The sequence below is a fragment of the Somniosus microcephalus genome, chromosome 10 (assembly GCF_052327205.1).
Source record: "Somniosus microcephalus isolate GS21.2 chromosome 10, FLI_Smic_1.0, whole genome shotgun sequence".
NCBI lineage: Eukaryota > Metazoa > Chordata > Chondrichthyes > Squaliformes > Somniosidae > Somniosus > Somniosus microcephalus.
The window spans coordinates 42,626,845-42,641,963 of NC_140996.1; positions in this window are offsets into that span (position 1 = coordinate 42,626,845).

The following is a 15,119-nucleotide window of genomic DNA, read 5'->3' on the forward strand; positions in this document are numbered from 1 at the left end:
CTTAGTGTCAGTGCAAAGTAATGTTGTCTTGTTAAATCAGGTGTCAAGACTCAAACTGATTCCAAAGGGGAGTGGAATGAAACTTCCTCATTCAGGGAGTATCAGTGTCAGATCAGGCCCGACTCCAAATTCAGACTCCATTTACACTAAAACTGCAGCATTAGTGTAACTATTCTGCATTAATGCTACAGTTCTAGAATGAATACCCCAGGGTAGAAATGAACACAATCAAATAGTTCATCGTGACTTTATCGTGATATTCCACCATTCTTTAGAACAATGATACAGGGAAGAGGCATAATGTAGGACAGTGTATTTGGAGCTTGGAAGAAGAAAGGAAATTTCCAAACAGCATAAAACATAATAAAGAAAGTATTTGCTTTTATATAGTGCTTTTCACAACCTCAAGATGTCCCACACTTTACTGCCAAAGAAGTTTTTTTTTGATGGCACACTAATTGTGCACGGCAAGACTCCACAAGCAGCAATGGGATAAATGGCAAGATAATGAGCTTTTTTTTTAGTTACATTGCTTGAAGGATAACTGTTGGCCAGGACACCAGGAAAACTCCGCTGCTCATCTTCAAATAGCACCATGGGATCTTTTACATCTAAAAGACAACACCTCTGACACTGCGACATTCCCGACCTACTGCACTGAAGCAGTTATAAAATAGAAAACCAGGAAAGTTTGCAAAGCAGCGAGCTTGGCAGTTAAAGGTGAGAGATAAATCATCCATCAGATGATAGAGCTTTTTGCTATCAGTGAAATAATCAGTGTGTTTTCTTTGAGTCTCCTTTCCAAGTTTAATCCTCTAACAGTAATCAGTAAGTTTTCTTCATTTTCAGTAACTTTACATGATTTACTCGGTCTTATTAAAGGAAAGGTATGCAAGGCTAGTATCCAACCCTGCAAATGACCTCTGTCTAAGATAGAAAAGGTCCAGCTATGGCGGCAATCCCTTCATCAGAGTCATCATTCTCCTTGAACTTGACAGGTTCTGTATACAGATGAAACAATGTCCTATTCATTTAGTATGGAATGGTGGTTTGTCATCAGCTGAATAGAACAATTCGACAACTTAATTGTTAGGTTGCATTAATGTCCTTGATTTCAGTTGATTCAACTGCATCAATCACATCAGTGACAATTGCTTTTGTGTTCTCATTAATCAACTCATTTGCTCTGACCCAATCATCAAATGCTGCACAAATTCCTTTGATCCAAAATGCCTTTGACTGATTCAGTCCCTACTTTACCTCAGAAAGCATTAGCAATGTAAAACATACCTTTTAAGTAGATGCTCTGAATACATTTGTTAGGGATACTTAGTATGGCTCCATTGGGCTTGTCATTTTATTTTCACTGTTTCCCTGTGATAATGCATTTTAGAAGTTAAAACAATTCATCTTTGCTCTGTTGATTAAATTTAACTTGTTATATTTGAGGAGCAGCAACTAACCTTTATTTTTGTATCATAAGAGGAGCATCTCTTCAGGGGATGAATGGAACGTTGTAAAGTAAATATTTTCTTTCGTTCATGGTGAACAAACAATCTGTAAAACCAGCTGCAGTTTTATGAATTTTAATATGAACTGCAAGTCTGGCATAATTACATACAGAATATATGATCTTCTGAACCCGGGGTGTATTACAGTCCGCTAATAGAATAATTGTCTGTTGGGATAAAGCCAAACGCGAGGTGATATAAAGTTCAGTTGCTTCTACTTGACTCAGTTATAGTGTGACTTGTCCTTTCCTGGAAGCTGACCCCTGCTGCTGTGACCAATTACTGGAAATGACTGTAAGCAATACTATTTTTTGAATGCTTAACACGTTCATATCAACTCTCCTCTCTCTACTATATTCACAGAAGCATTAACCCATTTAAAGTAAACAATTTAATGCTTTTGCTAAAATAGTGGAGGGATACATTTGAATCCAGTGCTTTAAGTATTCACACAATTGCATTGCCATCAGTACTTTTTCAGCCTGTAACATATTTCATTTTGTTTTGCTTATGCTTTCACTATTGCCTCCCCACACAATTACAACAGCTCGTGAAATGCTCTGTTATTTTTGTTCAGATGGATAGTTTGTCTTTTAAAAGCATGTTGTTCGATCTTTTTGAACCCCCTGCATACATTTGCACTTCACTCTCTATCAAAAGGCACAAATCTGAAATCGGTTTTCGACTTATAAATGTGAATTCCATTCCCAGTGCATGCGAAAAGTCCAGGAAAATCTGCAGCTCATTCTCTAGTGTCAGAGATCCTTCACACAATAGAACAGCTAAAGTAGCATTTTAGAAGCCTTGGCTTCCATTCTCCAAGTGGCTCTCTGTTCTAGTTCCAATACACTTGAAGATTGAATGGAGAGATCCATTATGCAAAGTTTCCCTACCCTATTGCTGCCAGAGTGCACTCCCACACAGATCACTGGACATTCTCAACTCCCGAGGGCATGGCTAGAATAGGCACCAATGAGGTTGTTGCCTCTCAGGGCAACAACGTGATATCATGCGCCTCCAACCAGTTCACCTAAATGACCATAGACGAGGCAAAAACTGAGCAGCCACTACAGCAGTGCAAGTAGAACAAACAACAGTAGGGCCATCTCTTGATCCAGGACAAGGAGGCAGAGGGTCAATCCCAAGAGATCCCCAGCATCCAGACTCTTCACTTACTCCAACCGCAAGGACCAACAAGGAAGAGCACGGGGTTAGGTTTGGGAGCATACAAATAATGTTATCAAAGGGAAGCAGAATAGTCAAAACCAAAATGTAGCCATATACACCACTCACTTTTAGGGAATTAAATTTGGTTATAGTTTATTTCAAGTCTGTCCAGACAGTTTTCTTGGAATGGTGTAATGCACGGTTTTGCCAAATGAAAGGAATGGGAAACATGGAGTGCAAGGACCAAGCACATCAGGATGGCAGCCACTGGTGCAGGACACTTGAGTGAATTTCTATTGTCCAGGCTATACATTTGAACAATGCATAGCAATTACCTTGTGTGATATTACTTTATAAACAATGACTGTATGTGTATGAACTACTTTGTCCACCATTAACTCGCTTATTTAAAACAACCCTCACAAGTGAGCTAAGCTGCACTGTCAAACTATAAGAAATGCTATGCATAAGCATGTTGAATAAATTCATGTATTTAGTTAGACTAAGCATCTTGATTTTGTTTGAACAACAGGAGTCAAAAATTCCTTTTTCATGGCTTTGCTTAAATTTCAAAATTAATTGAATATTTTTACCATATTCGGGCTGCCTGTGTTAAGTTCTATTTGGCTCAGTTACTCCCATCTTCTGATACATTGCAGCAATGTTTTTGTATGAAGATTAAAAAAAAACACAAAAGCTATGCAAATCCATCGCTGGCAGTAACACATTTTCAAAAATAATCCTAAAATTATATTTTATTATTGAAGTCACAAGAATTTTTTGAACTATCTCAAGCTTCTAGGAGACATTTTGTATATCCATCCACTGCCTCTTGAGCTCTAGATGCTATTAATAGCATAATTTAGTCTTTTTAATTAATTCAATGCATTGTTGTCAAACAAAACCTCTTAAGAAATCAGTACAGGTAGAAAAAGATGCCATTTTAAATATATAAACTTGTAGAACCTACATTGTGCCATAGAAAATGAGTTAACCAATTGAAATACTGGGAAAATCTGCAGACATTAAATAACTTCACTGTCCGTGTATGCTTTGACAGTTTTGAAATATAGTCTCTGTGTGTGGACATAAAAGGATGTCATCTATATAATTCCCAATCCTTCTGATAAATTCTGTTCTCAGACTAAGGAATTCCTAGTCATGCGTATTCGATTTGCTTCAATGCTGCTGTGTGAAGGTATAGCAGTTAAAAACATTAATCAGTGGCTTGAATTCCACTCCACCACTAATAATTCAACTGAATTAAGACTAGAAATGGTTGGAGCGTTGTTAAAACAAAATGACTCCACTCATCTGTACTGCAGTCAGTTTAATTTAGGCAAGCGTTGAGCAGATCATATATCAAAACCAAATGTGCCACTGTAATTCATTGCAGTCATTCTATGTAAACAGCAACAGTATAGGCACGCAGCAATTACTCATATTAATGTGATTTGACGAGGCCACTCCAACAGTGGTATTTCAACCTATGACGACTATGTAAGTGGGCTTCTGCAGGTTTTCAAGCATTTCACTTGAATATTCATGAAGGTTAAGCTTGTCTGAGAACTTTTTTTGGGGGGGTGAGGGTGGGTAATTTGTTGCACAATTAGGAATTAAACTTGGATCCACTTTTGCAAACAGTTGTATGGATCAACATATGTATTTCATCGAGTTATATAAATCTATGTGCCTGTAGTTGTTTCTCAGAGTTAGATGGACAATCTGACTCTAATGTGCACTTGCACTGCTTGTCTTTCACACCAGGTGTAGCACACCTCAAGCCCAGTATGAGGCAATAGTTTAAAAGTGCCCAGTCAGTCCAGTGATCCTCCTGGAGACTTTGGCTGGATTTTACCAGCCCTGAGTCTTATGTTCATTAATAAATAGACATTCTTATTATGAACACAGCTAGCTTTTGCTAGTTACTTTATTGAGCACATGTGGACTAGGTACAGTATCTGTAGAGGCTTCCATCTTGACTGCTGCCTTGTGGGTAGCCTAGTGCCTCATGGGTAATGTAGTCTTAATATACCTACAGCTGGGTAGTGTAGTCTTATACATACAGCTATATACAGCTCTACACAGCTCTACGGCTCCACCTAGTGTCCACTATAGAATGACATGTTATTGATCATTACACCGAGGAGGCGGGTTTGTAGGCGGGACTGCTGGGAAAGTCAAAAAGAATGGGAGCGGGTCCGAAACACACTCCCAACCTGCCTCCAATCAATCTTCCCGGGAGTCGGATCCCCGATTTGCACAGGGACCTGACTCCTAGTGGCAGGAAGAGGATTAGAGCCACATAACTGTCTGTTCACAGGTAGTTAACAGGCAGTTAAGATGCTTTTTCCAAGTGTTAGGCTTCTGCTGCAGGTTTCATGACGTCGGGGAACCCCGCCAGGGTAAGTGAGGCATGCTCTGGGTCTGTTGTACTGTTGGTGTACAGATGACAGCTGCAGAAGTGGTGCGAAGGATGCAATGGGACACTGGTGAGTATCAGAGGTAAGGAAATGTTGGGAAAGTCATTTTTAATATGTTTAGGTTTTTCTGTAGGTGACAAGCTTTGAAATGTTTGTGTGGCCTCATCTCAATAGGAGAAGTGACAGATTGCTTCTGTACCCTTACCTGCAGCTGCCATCTGTTTCATCCTAAGGAGCAAGTCATTGGAGAGCCTGGGTGAAAGGGCTCACCTTTGTACAGTGATTGCCAGTGTTTGACAGCAGCTCAATGTTGTCAAACACTGTCAAATCATCTGTCAAAAATTTATGGCTCATGTGCCTTTAAGAAAACCGGCAGATGAAGCATCATCAACTGACACCATCTGACATCAGCTTTCCCTTAATTGGCCGACAAGGCCAATCAGGGGGAAATAGCATCTGTGTGTCAGATGTCGCTGGGGGCAGGACTAGAACCTGGAAGGCAGCTGTCCCACCCCCAACTCGTCTCGGTAAGTAAATCCCAGCCCTTTATTTTTGAAATGTTTTCAAAGTTAGAAGAAAGCAGATGCTCTCACCCATGGGGGTAGATCTTGACTTTCTGCAATAGTGTAAAACAGGTGATAGCGTATCAGCAGCCCGTGCACATCTCTCCCAATTTTGACTTCAATGGAAATAAAAATCAGGAGTGTTGTAAAATGAGCTGCTGATTTGCTATCACCCGTTTTACACTATCGCAAGAAGTGAAGATATACCCCAGACTCTTCCAACTTGAAAAATGAGCCGTATGGGACGTGAAGCTGTACACAAGCATTCAAGTACACATGCACAGCACTTCCTTGTCTTGAGTGCAAGATGTGGTCAATAGTGCAACATGGGCCTGGCAGCTGTATATTGCACTCCACACATACTATTCTGAGACCATCACCTACAGTGTAACTGCAAAATTGATGCAATTAAATCAGGGAGAACAGAAAGTCTCCTTAAAAACAGAGCTACATGTATTCTCGTGGCACTGCAAAAATCATTGTACTGTTAATGCTGCAAGCTCTTGATTCAGGGGAAAAATGGAAATTCTCAAAGTTTGGTTATATTAAAATTTCATATGTGCAGATTTAACTATATCAAATTGGTGCCTCGGGGTACAGCCAGGTTTCAAAATGTCCTAAGCTGGTAAATAGTAAACTCCAGCTTTGAACTTGAGGTAATGCTAAACTTATCCACTTACATGCTTTCAATCTTTGCTGCCTCAATTCTTTTATTTGTATCTTCACAGGCCAATGAATCTGCTGAAAACAAAGCTGAATTGCCTAAGCTTGACAATGGTGACTTTGCTTTCTATTTCTTTTTTTGATAATTGACCTACATACTGGTTCAATTTATATAAATTGAGTGGTTAGATTTCACAAGCTCCAGCTCCACAGTGCAGACTTCATGTAGATTTAACTTGAAGGAATTTTGCATAATGGAGTGACTGTCACCACTCACAAAGGCATTATTCTAAAGTAATGTTCATGGAATAAGACTTTTTAAATAAAAAATATAATTTTTTATAACATTTTGGCCTAGAAATTCGGTTGGTAGCGCCGGCGCTGAGCGCCTAAAGAGACCTAGAATTGGGGCGATACCCTATGTTGGGGCGTTCGCTATGAAGATAGCGACAACTCAGATATTGACTATACATTTAATGCCTGTGCTAAGTGTTTGTGCGTGCCCGCGAGCGCAAGCAGATCATGCCGTCATTTCAGTGTGCAACGCCTTTTAGGAGCGCCTGAGCGCATATTGGGTGGCGCCCGGAGCCTTAACGCCTAGCGCTATTAGTGACAGTTTGAGGGAGGGCTAGCAGGCCCTTCTCGGAGTAGGGGGGCGCTATTTAAAGGGGACAGCTCTAGTGCAGAATCTTCAGCCACTTGGCCTGCTCATTGCGATCGTTGCTGGAGAGAGTTGGCGAGCTACTGTGAAGCAGAGTTTTGGGAATTTAGCTTTAGAGTACTTGGGACCTTCAAACCTGTCCGAAGTACTTGCAACACTACACCTAAAAGCCTTTTGACCAACTGGCATCGGAATGGGAGCTGCTTTGGAGGTCGACGGCCTCATGGCCCAACACTGTGAAGGGGCAGAGAGACGGCGGGAGAGAGGGCCGGCATTGGACAGAAGGAGGAGGGGCAATGGAGGTCGGCCAAACTGACGGGATGCTGCGAGGGTCTTTAGGCAGCAGGTGTCAAGCCTTGACATGTCGGAGGAGCAGTGTTTGGGAAGGCTCCGATTCTGGAGGGACATTGTTACTGATCTGTGCCAGCTGCTTGCTGAGGATCTGCAGCCGTGTAAACGGTGCAGAGCCTCTCTGTCCGTGATCGCTAAACTGACTGATGGCCTCAATTTTTATGCCAACGGATCCTTTCAGTCAGCCATTGGGGACATTGCGACTATCGCTCAGGTTGCAGTCCACTGTTGCATCTGGCAAGTTACAGATGCCCTTTATAGGCGAAGGTGTCAATTCATGACCTTCCCTCTGACCCTGCACAAGCAGGCGGAGCGCGCGCAGGGTATCGCTTCTATTGCGGACTTCCCCATGGTGCAGGGGGCGACTGACAGCACACACGTGGCTTTGAGGGCGCCATGCCAGCATCCTTAGGACTTCTGCAACCACAAGGGGTTCCACTCCCTCAATGTGCAGCTGGTCTGTGACCACTGCCAAATCATCATGGCAGTCACCGCGCATTTCCCAGGGTGCAGCCACGATGCCTTTATCCTGCGGTTGACCTCAGTTTGTAACCTTTTTGAGGGGCTGGATTGAACACGAGGCTGGCTTACTGGGGACAAGGGCTATCCTCTTTGCCCATGGCTGATGACAACACTCCGTGTGGCCGACACCCCAGCAGAAGAGCTGATCAGCAGCGGCCATCAGGCGACCAGGCACAGTAAACAGCACACTATTGGTGTTCTCAAAAAGCGTTTCCAATGTCTGGAACATTTGGGTCGATCCCTGCAGTACTCGCCGCAGCAAGTGGGACACATCGTCGTCGTCTGCTGCATGCTCCACAACTTGGCGAATCGACGCACCCAGCCAATTCCACCTGTTCCTCAACGACCAGCGGAGCAGGCAGAGGAGGAGGAGGATGAGGAGGCGGAGGAGGAGGAGGAAGAGCAGGCAGAGGAGGAGGAGGAGGAAGAGCAGGTGGAGGAGGAGGAGGAGGAGGAAGATGGAAGGGCTCCTGAAAGTGGAAGGGCCATACGTCAGAGGCTCATCAGGACTACTTTCAAGACCACTGTGGTGGAATGATGAGAGTCTTAACTCCTGCGCACTTTGGATGTTTGACGGCCTCTGAATGCCAGCATCACTGAAAGTAGTCACGTGCACCATGCCACATTGAAACTTCTGTTTATTGTCACAAAAGTATTTCATTACAGCAAAACAACGTAATGTCAACAGAAACAATAAGTAACAAAATAACTGTGAACTCTTCGGCAAAGCCGCAAAACTCAACAAACCTTCTGCAAATATAACAACAGCTGAGGGTGTCCTTGAATTTGGACAAAGAAACATCTCAGCACCTCCCTCTACAACTGGCCCCTTGAGGGAGAACGACTTCTCTTTTGCGCCCGGCCCCTTCCCTCCCTGCTGCTCCTATGTAATTGGACCCCAGTGGCGGGCTCAAGGCTGGGGGATGCCTGCTGACTGTGTGGAAGCGCAGAAGCCCCTGAGGGACAGCCTGGCCGACCTCTGGGCTTGGAGGGTGCGGATGCAGGATGCTTGATGTGACCATGGCTGGAAGCAGTGTGCCCTGCAGGTGGTGGCAGCTGCACTGCAGACGTACCAGCGCTGGCATGTGCAATGGTCTCCTGCCGAGAGAGGACACCTGCACCGTGGTCAGACGACACACTGGCTATCTGAGGGGAGCGGCTCGGCTCATCCGCCACAATCGCATGCTCCACTGATTCCTGGCCTTGTATGGGACTGGAAGGGCCCAGGGTGATCCTAACTGATGCAGAGAGGGTGGCTGCAGTGAGAGATCGCGTTGCCTCAATCTGGGTGTAGAGGAGCCCAGCAAGTGACTGCGTGGCAACAGTGAGGACCTGTGTGCCAGGTGCCAGTGCTTCGGAGAAGCCCTGGACAGTTCTTCCCATTGCTTCGGACAAGGCAGGTGCCGACCACTCCACTGCCTCGGACAAGCCCTGGACAGACCTTTCCAGGGATTGTCCGAAGCCCTGAACAGTCCTTTCCATAGCGGCCTCAAAGCCCTGGACAGTCCTCTCCATTGTTGGGCCGAAGCCCTGGATAGTCCTGTCCATTGTTGCCCCGAAGCCCTGGAGAGTCCTGTCCATTGTTGCCCCAAAGCCCTGGAGAGTCCTCTCCATTGTTGCCCCGAAGTCTGACATACTCTTAGCCAATGAATCTATTGACTCAGGCATCTTCTCCACTGCAGCCATCAGCTCCGTGTGTCTGAGCCGGGCCTGTTTGCTCATTTCAGCCAGGTGACGCACCTCCTCTGCACTCTGTGCAGCAGTCACCACCACCTGCCTTGCCCTCCAGGGAGACGGTGGGTGAACTTGCCTATCCCCCTTGCGTTGCTGCATGCCGCTTGTTCCGGCAACTGGTTCATCCTCAGAGCACCCCCCCCTCCCCTCCAGGGGACTACTATCCCCAGTCTGTAGATTTGCCCGCTCCCCGGATTCTGCAACGGCTGGTCCGGATTCCTCCTGCTCCTCGCCTCTGGTGGCACTGGCACTGGCAGCTTCAGTGCGTTGAGCCCGAGTTGGTGCTGATTCATCTGAAAGCAGGGAGGTGGAAGAGTGGCTTTAGCAAAAGGACAGGTTTGCGGAAAGGCATGCCAGATTGCGGCAAGGCTCTGACATGGCTGCACACTGAGGAAGCATGCTGGCGGGGGGACCAAGTGGAAGGCAACAGGTGAAAAAGGTGAGAGTCTTCCCCTCGCTGTCGGAAATGGGGTCAGCAGATGCAGTGGTCACAGGACCAGACAGACGTCCTCCAAGAATCTGGTGCACTCTCTCCTCCAGATCCGTGAGAGTGACCACTTGTGGAGGTCCACCACCGGTTCGACGCTGCTCCTTTTGGATCGTCGCCAGCTTGGACTGCAGGGGAAAGAAGGGGAAGTTCTGTAACATGATGCCTTGAGAGATCATCTCATGCCCCCCATGGTGCAAGAGCCCTTACATGATGCCTTGAGAGATCATCTCATGCCCCCCATGGTGCAAGAGCCCTTACATGAGGCCTTGAGACATCTGTCCATGTGTGTGCCCAGAAAGGGCCATGGGTGCTTGCTGACAGATGGCCATTGGGGCATCATGGCAACAGGGTGCCCGAAGTCAGCTGCAGATGGAGGGAATCAGAAGTTTGCGAAACCATCACTCACCCTAACGATCCGTGTGAGGCCGTTGAATTTCTTCCTGCACTGAACAGGGGTCCTGGTCGCCATGCTGCTGGAGTTGACCCTCACAGCAACCTCCCTCCAAGATCGTCGGTAAGCCTTCTGATTCGGCCTCTTGCCATTGTCCGGATACAGGACATCTCGACGGCGCTCAACTGCAGCCACCAACTGGTCCAGAGCCTCAGTGCTGAAGTGCTCTGCTCTCTGTCTAACCTTCTCCATGCTCAACAAGTTTCTAACGCCAGAGAAGGGCGAGCGCCGAATCTGAGGCCTACAGGGCGTTGGGTGTTGAAGCTCAGGCTGACTGACCCACCCCTTTACGAGCCGGCCGGCGCCTGGAAGTCTCGTGGTTTCCCGTAATTGAGATCACCTGCGCTGCGCCCGTCCGCGTCGATATTGAGTAGCGCCTGAACTTTTGCGCCTTAGGAGCACCGTGCAATGGCTGAATTAGCGCCTCAATCCCCTTTGGGGGCGATGCAACCCAATATCTCGCCAGGCAGCGATAAGTTTCGTCTGGCTATAAACTTTGCGCACCGCCAGTTCTAGCGCCTCAAGCGGGGCTATACCCAATTTCTAGGCCTATAGGTTAGAAATGATTATTGATGATATTCACAGACAAATGCTTAATGCATTCCTAAGACATTTTTTAAATAATCAGGCTAGCACCACTGGTAAAATAGCTGACAGTGATACAACACAAACACATTAAGCATTCATCTATTAATATTGTAATCAGCCATTTCCAGCTTTATGTTGTGGTAAAAAAGAAAAACAACATCAGACGTCGATCCATCCGTGTGAAAATTGTTAAGATCCAGTATTAGGATAAAAAAGGTTTTCCTAGTTTTTGTCTACTGAATCAGACCCCTCTCAGTCAATACTTCAACAAGGAATGAACCACTATTTGACACGCTTGTGGGTAATGAGGCAAACAAAGTTGATGACCTAAAAGTAGGGAAACAATTGGGAAGCAATGACCACAATATAAGGTTCAGTGCAAGAATGGAAAATGAAAAAAAAGTTGAGGACAAGGATACTTGACTGGAAAGAAAGCAAATTATAGCAAGATAATAAAGGACCTTGTCCAGATTAACTGGAAGGAGGAATGGACAAATAGAACTGCAATGGGAAATATTTACAAAGGAAATGGAAAGGGTAGAAATTAAATATATTCCAGTAAGGAGAAATAAGTAACATATCAAAGGGCTTCCCATGAATAAATAGGGAGATAAGATCAAATCTGAAACTGAAAAAAAATTCATGCCTACGTAATAAAATAACGATAACACAAAAAGCCAGGGAAATTATAAAATAAGATAGAAAAACTGCAAAAAGGAAGGCAGATAGGTGAACAGTGAGTATGAGAGAAAATTAACAAAGAACATACAGGGGAATGAAAAAGCTTTATATAGAGACATTAATCATAAGAGGATAGTCAAGCCAGAGGTCATTCTGCTAAGAGATGAATGAAACAAACTCGTAGTGATAGGTGAGGACATGGAAGCGATACAAAGTAGGTACTTAACCTCAGCGATCACAGAGGAAGTGGATATTGTAATTGTAGAACCACTAGAGATGGGTTATAGAACAGTAAGTGGGTGTTATTAAAAGAGAGTTAGCATGAAAGAAGTTAATTAAACTTAAGGTTAAACAGATCACCAGGGCCTGATAGTTTACATCCAATACCTGAGGTAAGCTAGGAAGAAAATATAGGATCCTCTGACTACAATTTTTGAACATTCTTTGGAAAGGAAACTTGTACTAGAGGAGTTGAGTGTCAAAAATGTGATTCCCCTCTTTAAAAAAGGAAACGGGATAAGGCAGGAAGATATGATTAAGCACTTGAAAGGTTAATCAGGGTCAATCAGGATGTATTTCTAGAAGGTAAATCCTGATTGACCAACCTTATCAAATTATTTGTGGAAATAACAGAGAGGATAAAGGAAATGTAGTGGATATTCAAAAAACATTTGATAAGATACTAGATAAGAATCAAAGGTAATAGTATAATGAATTCCGATCAACCCCACACATGAATAGAAAGACAGTTGAAAGGCATAGGATAGGGGGTAAAAGAAAACTTCTCATATTGAAAAGATATAGTGAGTGATGTTTCACAGGGATCTGTGTTGGGGTCACTCTTATTTACTATAGACATAAATTATTAAAGGAATAATAACATTTGTTGACATCAAATTGGGGCTATAACAAAATGTGCTGAGGATTGCAGAAGACAGCAGAGAGACAAAAATAGATTATGCAGGATGGACAAACAAGAGGGAAATGCCTGTTGTTTAAAAAGGGAGAAAGGGATAGACCGAGTAATTACAGGCCAGTCAGCCTAACCTCGGTGGTGGGCAAATTATTGGAAAAAATTCTGAGGGACAGTATTAATCATCATTTAGAAAGGCACAAATTAATCAAGGGCCATCAGCATGGATTTGTTATGGTAAGGTTGTGTCTGACTAACTTGATTTAATTTTTTGAGGAGGTAACAAAGAGGGTCAATGAGCATAGTGCATTTGATGTAGTCTACATGGATTTTAGCAAGGCTTTTGACAAGGTCCCACATGACATCAAGGCAGCATTTGACCGAGTGTGGCACCAAGGAGCCCTGGTAAAACTGAAGTCAATGGAGGGTGAAAACACTCCACTGGCTGGAGTCATACCTAGCTCAAAGGAAGATGGTTGTGGTGATTGAAGGTCAATCATTACAGCACCAGAACATCGCTGCAGGAGTTCCTCAGGGCAGTTTAATCGGCCCAACCATCTTCAGCTGCTTCATCAATGACCTTCCCTCCAATATAAGGTCAGAAGTGGGGATGTTCGCTGATGACTGCACAGTGTTCAGCACCATTCACAACTCCTCAGATAATGAAGCAGTCCATGCCCGCATGCAACAAGACCTGGACAACGTTCATGCTTGGGCTGATAAGTGGCAGGTAACATTTGCGCCACAGAAGTGCTAGGCAATGACTACCTCCAACAAGCGAGAGTCTAACCACCTCCCCTTGACATTCAACGGCATTGCCATCACTGAATCCCCCACCATCAACAGCCTGGGGGTCACCATTGACCAGAAACTTAACTGGACAAGCCACATAAATATTGTGGCAACAACAGCAGGTCAGAGGCTGGGTATTCTGCGGCGAGTGTCTCGCCTCCTGACTCTCCAAAGCCTTTCCACCATCTACAAGGCACAAGTAAGGAGTGTGATGGAATACTCTCCACTTGCCTGGATGAGTGCAGATCCAACAACACTCAAGAAGCTCGACACCATCCAGGGCAAAGCAGCCCGTTTAATTGGCACCCCAACCACCACCTTAAACATTCACTCCCTCCACCACTGGCGCACCGTGGCTAAAGTGTGTACCATCTACAAGATGCAGTGCAGCAGCTCGACAAGGCTGCTTTGGCAGCACCTCCCAAACCCACAACCTCTTCCACCTAGAAGAACAAGGGCAGCAGACGCATGGGAATACCACCTCTTCCAAGTTCCCCTCCAAGTCACACACCATCCTGACTTAGAAGTATATCACCGATCCTTCATTGTCGCTGGGTAAAAATGCTGGAACTCCCTACCTAACAGCTCTGTGGGAGTACCTTCACCTCACGGACTGCAGCGGTTCAAGAAGGCAGCTCATCACCACCTTCTCAAGGGCAGTTAGGGATGGGCAATAAATGCTGGCCTTGCCAGCGACGCCCAGATCACATAAAATGAATTTAAAAAAAAACATGGCAGCCTGGTCAGAAAAGTAAAAGCCCATGGGATCCACGGGAAAGTGGCTCAGTGGCAGGAAGCAAAGTGTAATGGTCGACGGATGTTTTTCAATTTCAATTTCAATTCAATTCAATTTTATTTGTCATATATGCAGCAGATATGTGTACTGCACAATGAAATGTTGATTTTTACAAGCCCTCCCAACATTGGAATAAATATGGCATAACAATGATAAAAATACTAATAGAAATACTAATAGTAAGACAGTAATAATAAATAAAACAACAGTAATAAATAATAATAAATAAATCGTTCATGAGTCTTATGGCCTTGGGGTAGAAGCTGTTTCGAAACCTATTGGTATGAGACCGTATGCTTCGGTATCTCTTACCGGATGGGAGCAGGGCAAAGAGGTTGTGGCTGGGGTGACTCGCATCTTTAATGATTCTCAGGGCCTTCCCCCGGCACCTCTCGGGGTAGATATCCTGCACAGCAGCTAGTTTAATTCCTATTGTGTGTTGTGCAGCTTTCACTACCATCTGTAGAGCCTTGCGGTCTGTGGCGGTGCAGTTGCCATACCAGGTAGTGATGCAGCCAGACAGGATACTCTCGATGGTGCACCGGTAGAAGTTGGTGAGAATCTGGGGGGCCATTCCAAATTTCTTCAGTCTCCTGAGGAAGAACAGGCGTTGGCATGCCTTCTTGGTTACAATGTCGATGTGATGAGACCACGTTAAGTCCTCCGTAACGAATACACCCAGGAATTTGAAGCTGCTGACCCTCTCCACCTCAGCACCTTCGATGTAGATTGGGGTGTGTCCCTCCCCCTGCCGCTTCCTGTAATCCATGATCATCTCCTTTGTTTTGCTGATGTTGAGGGAGAGGTTGTTGT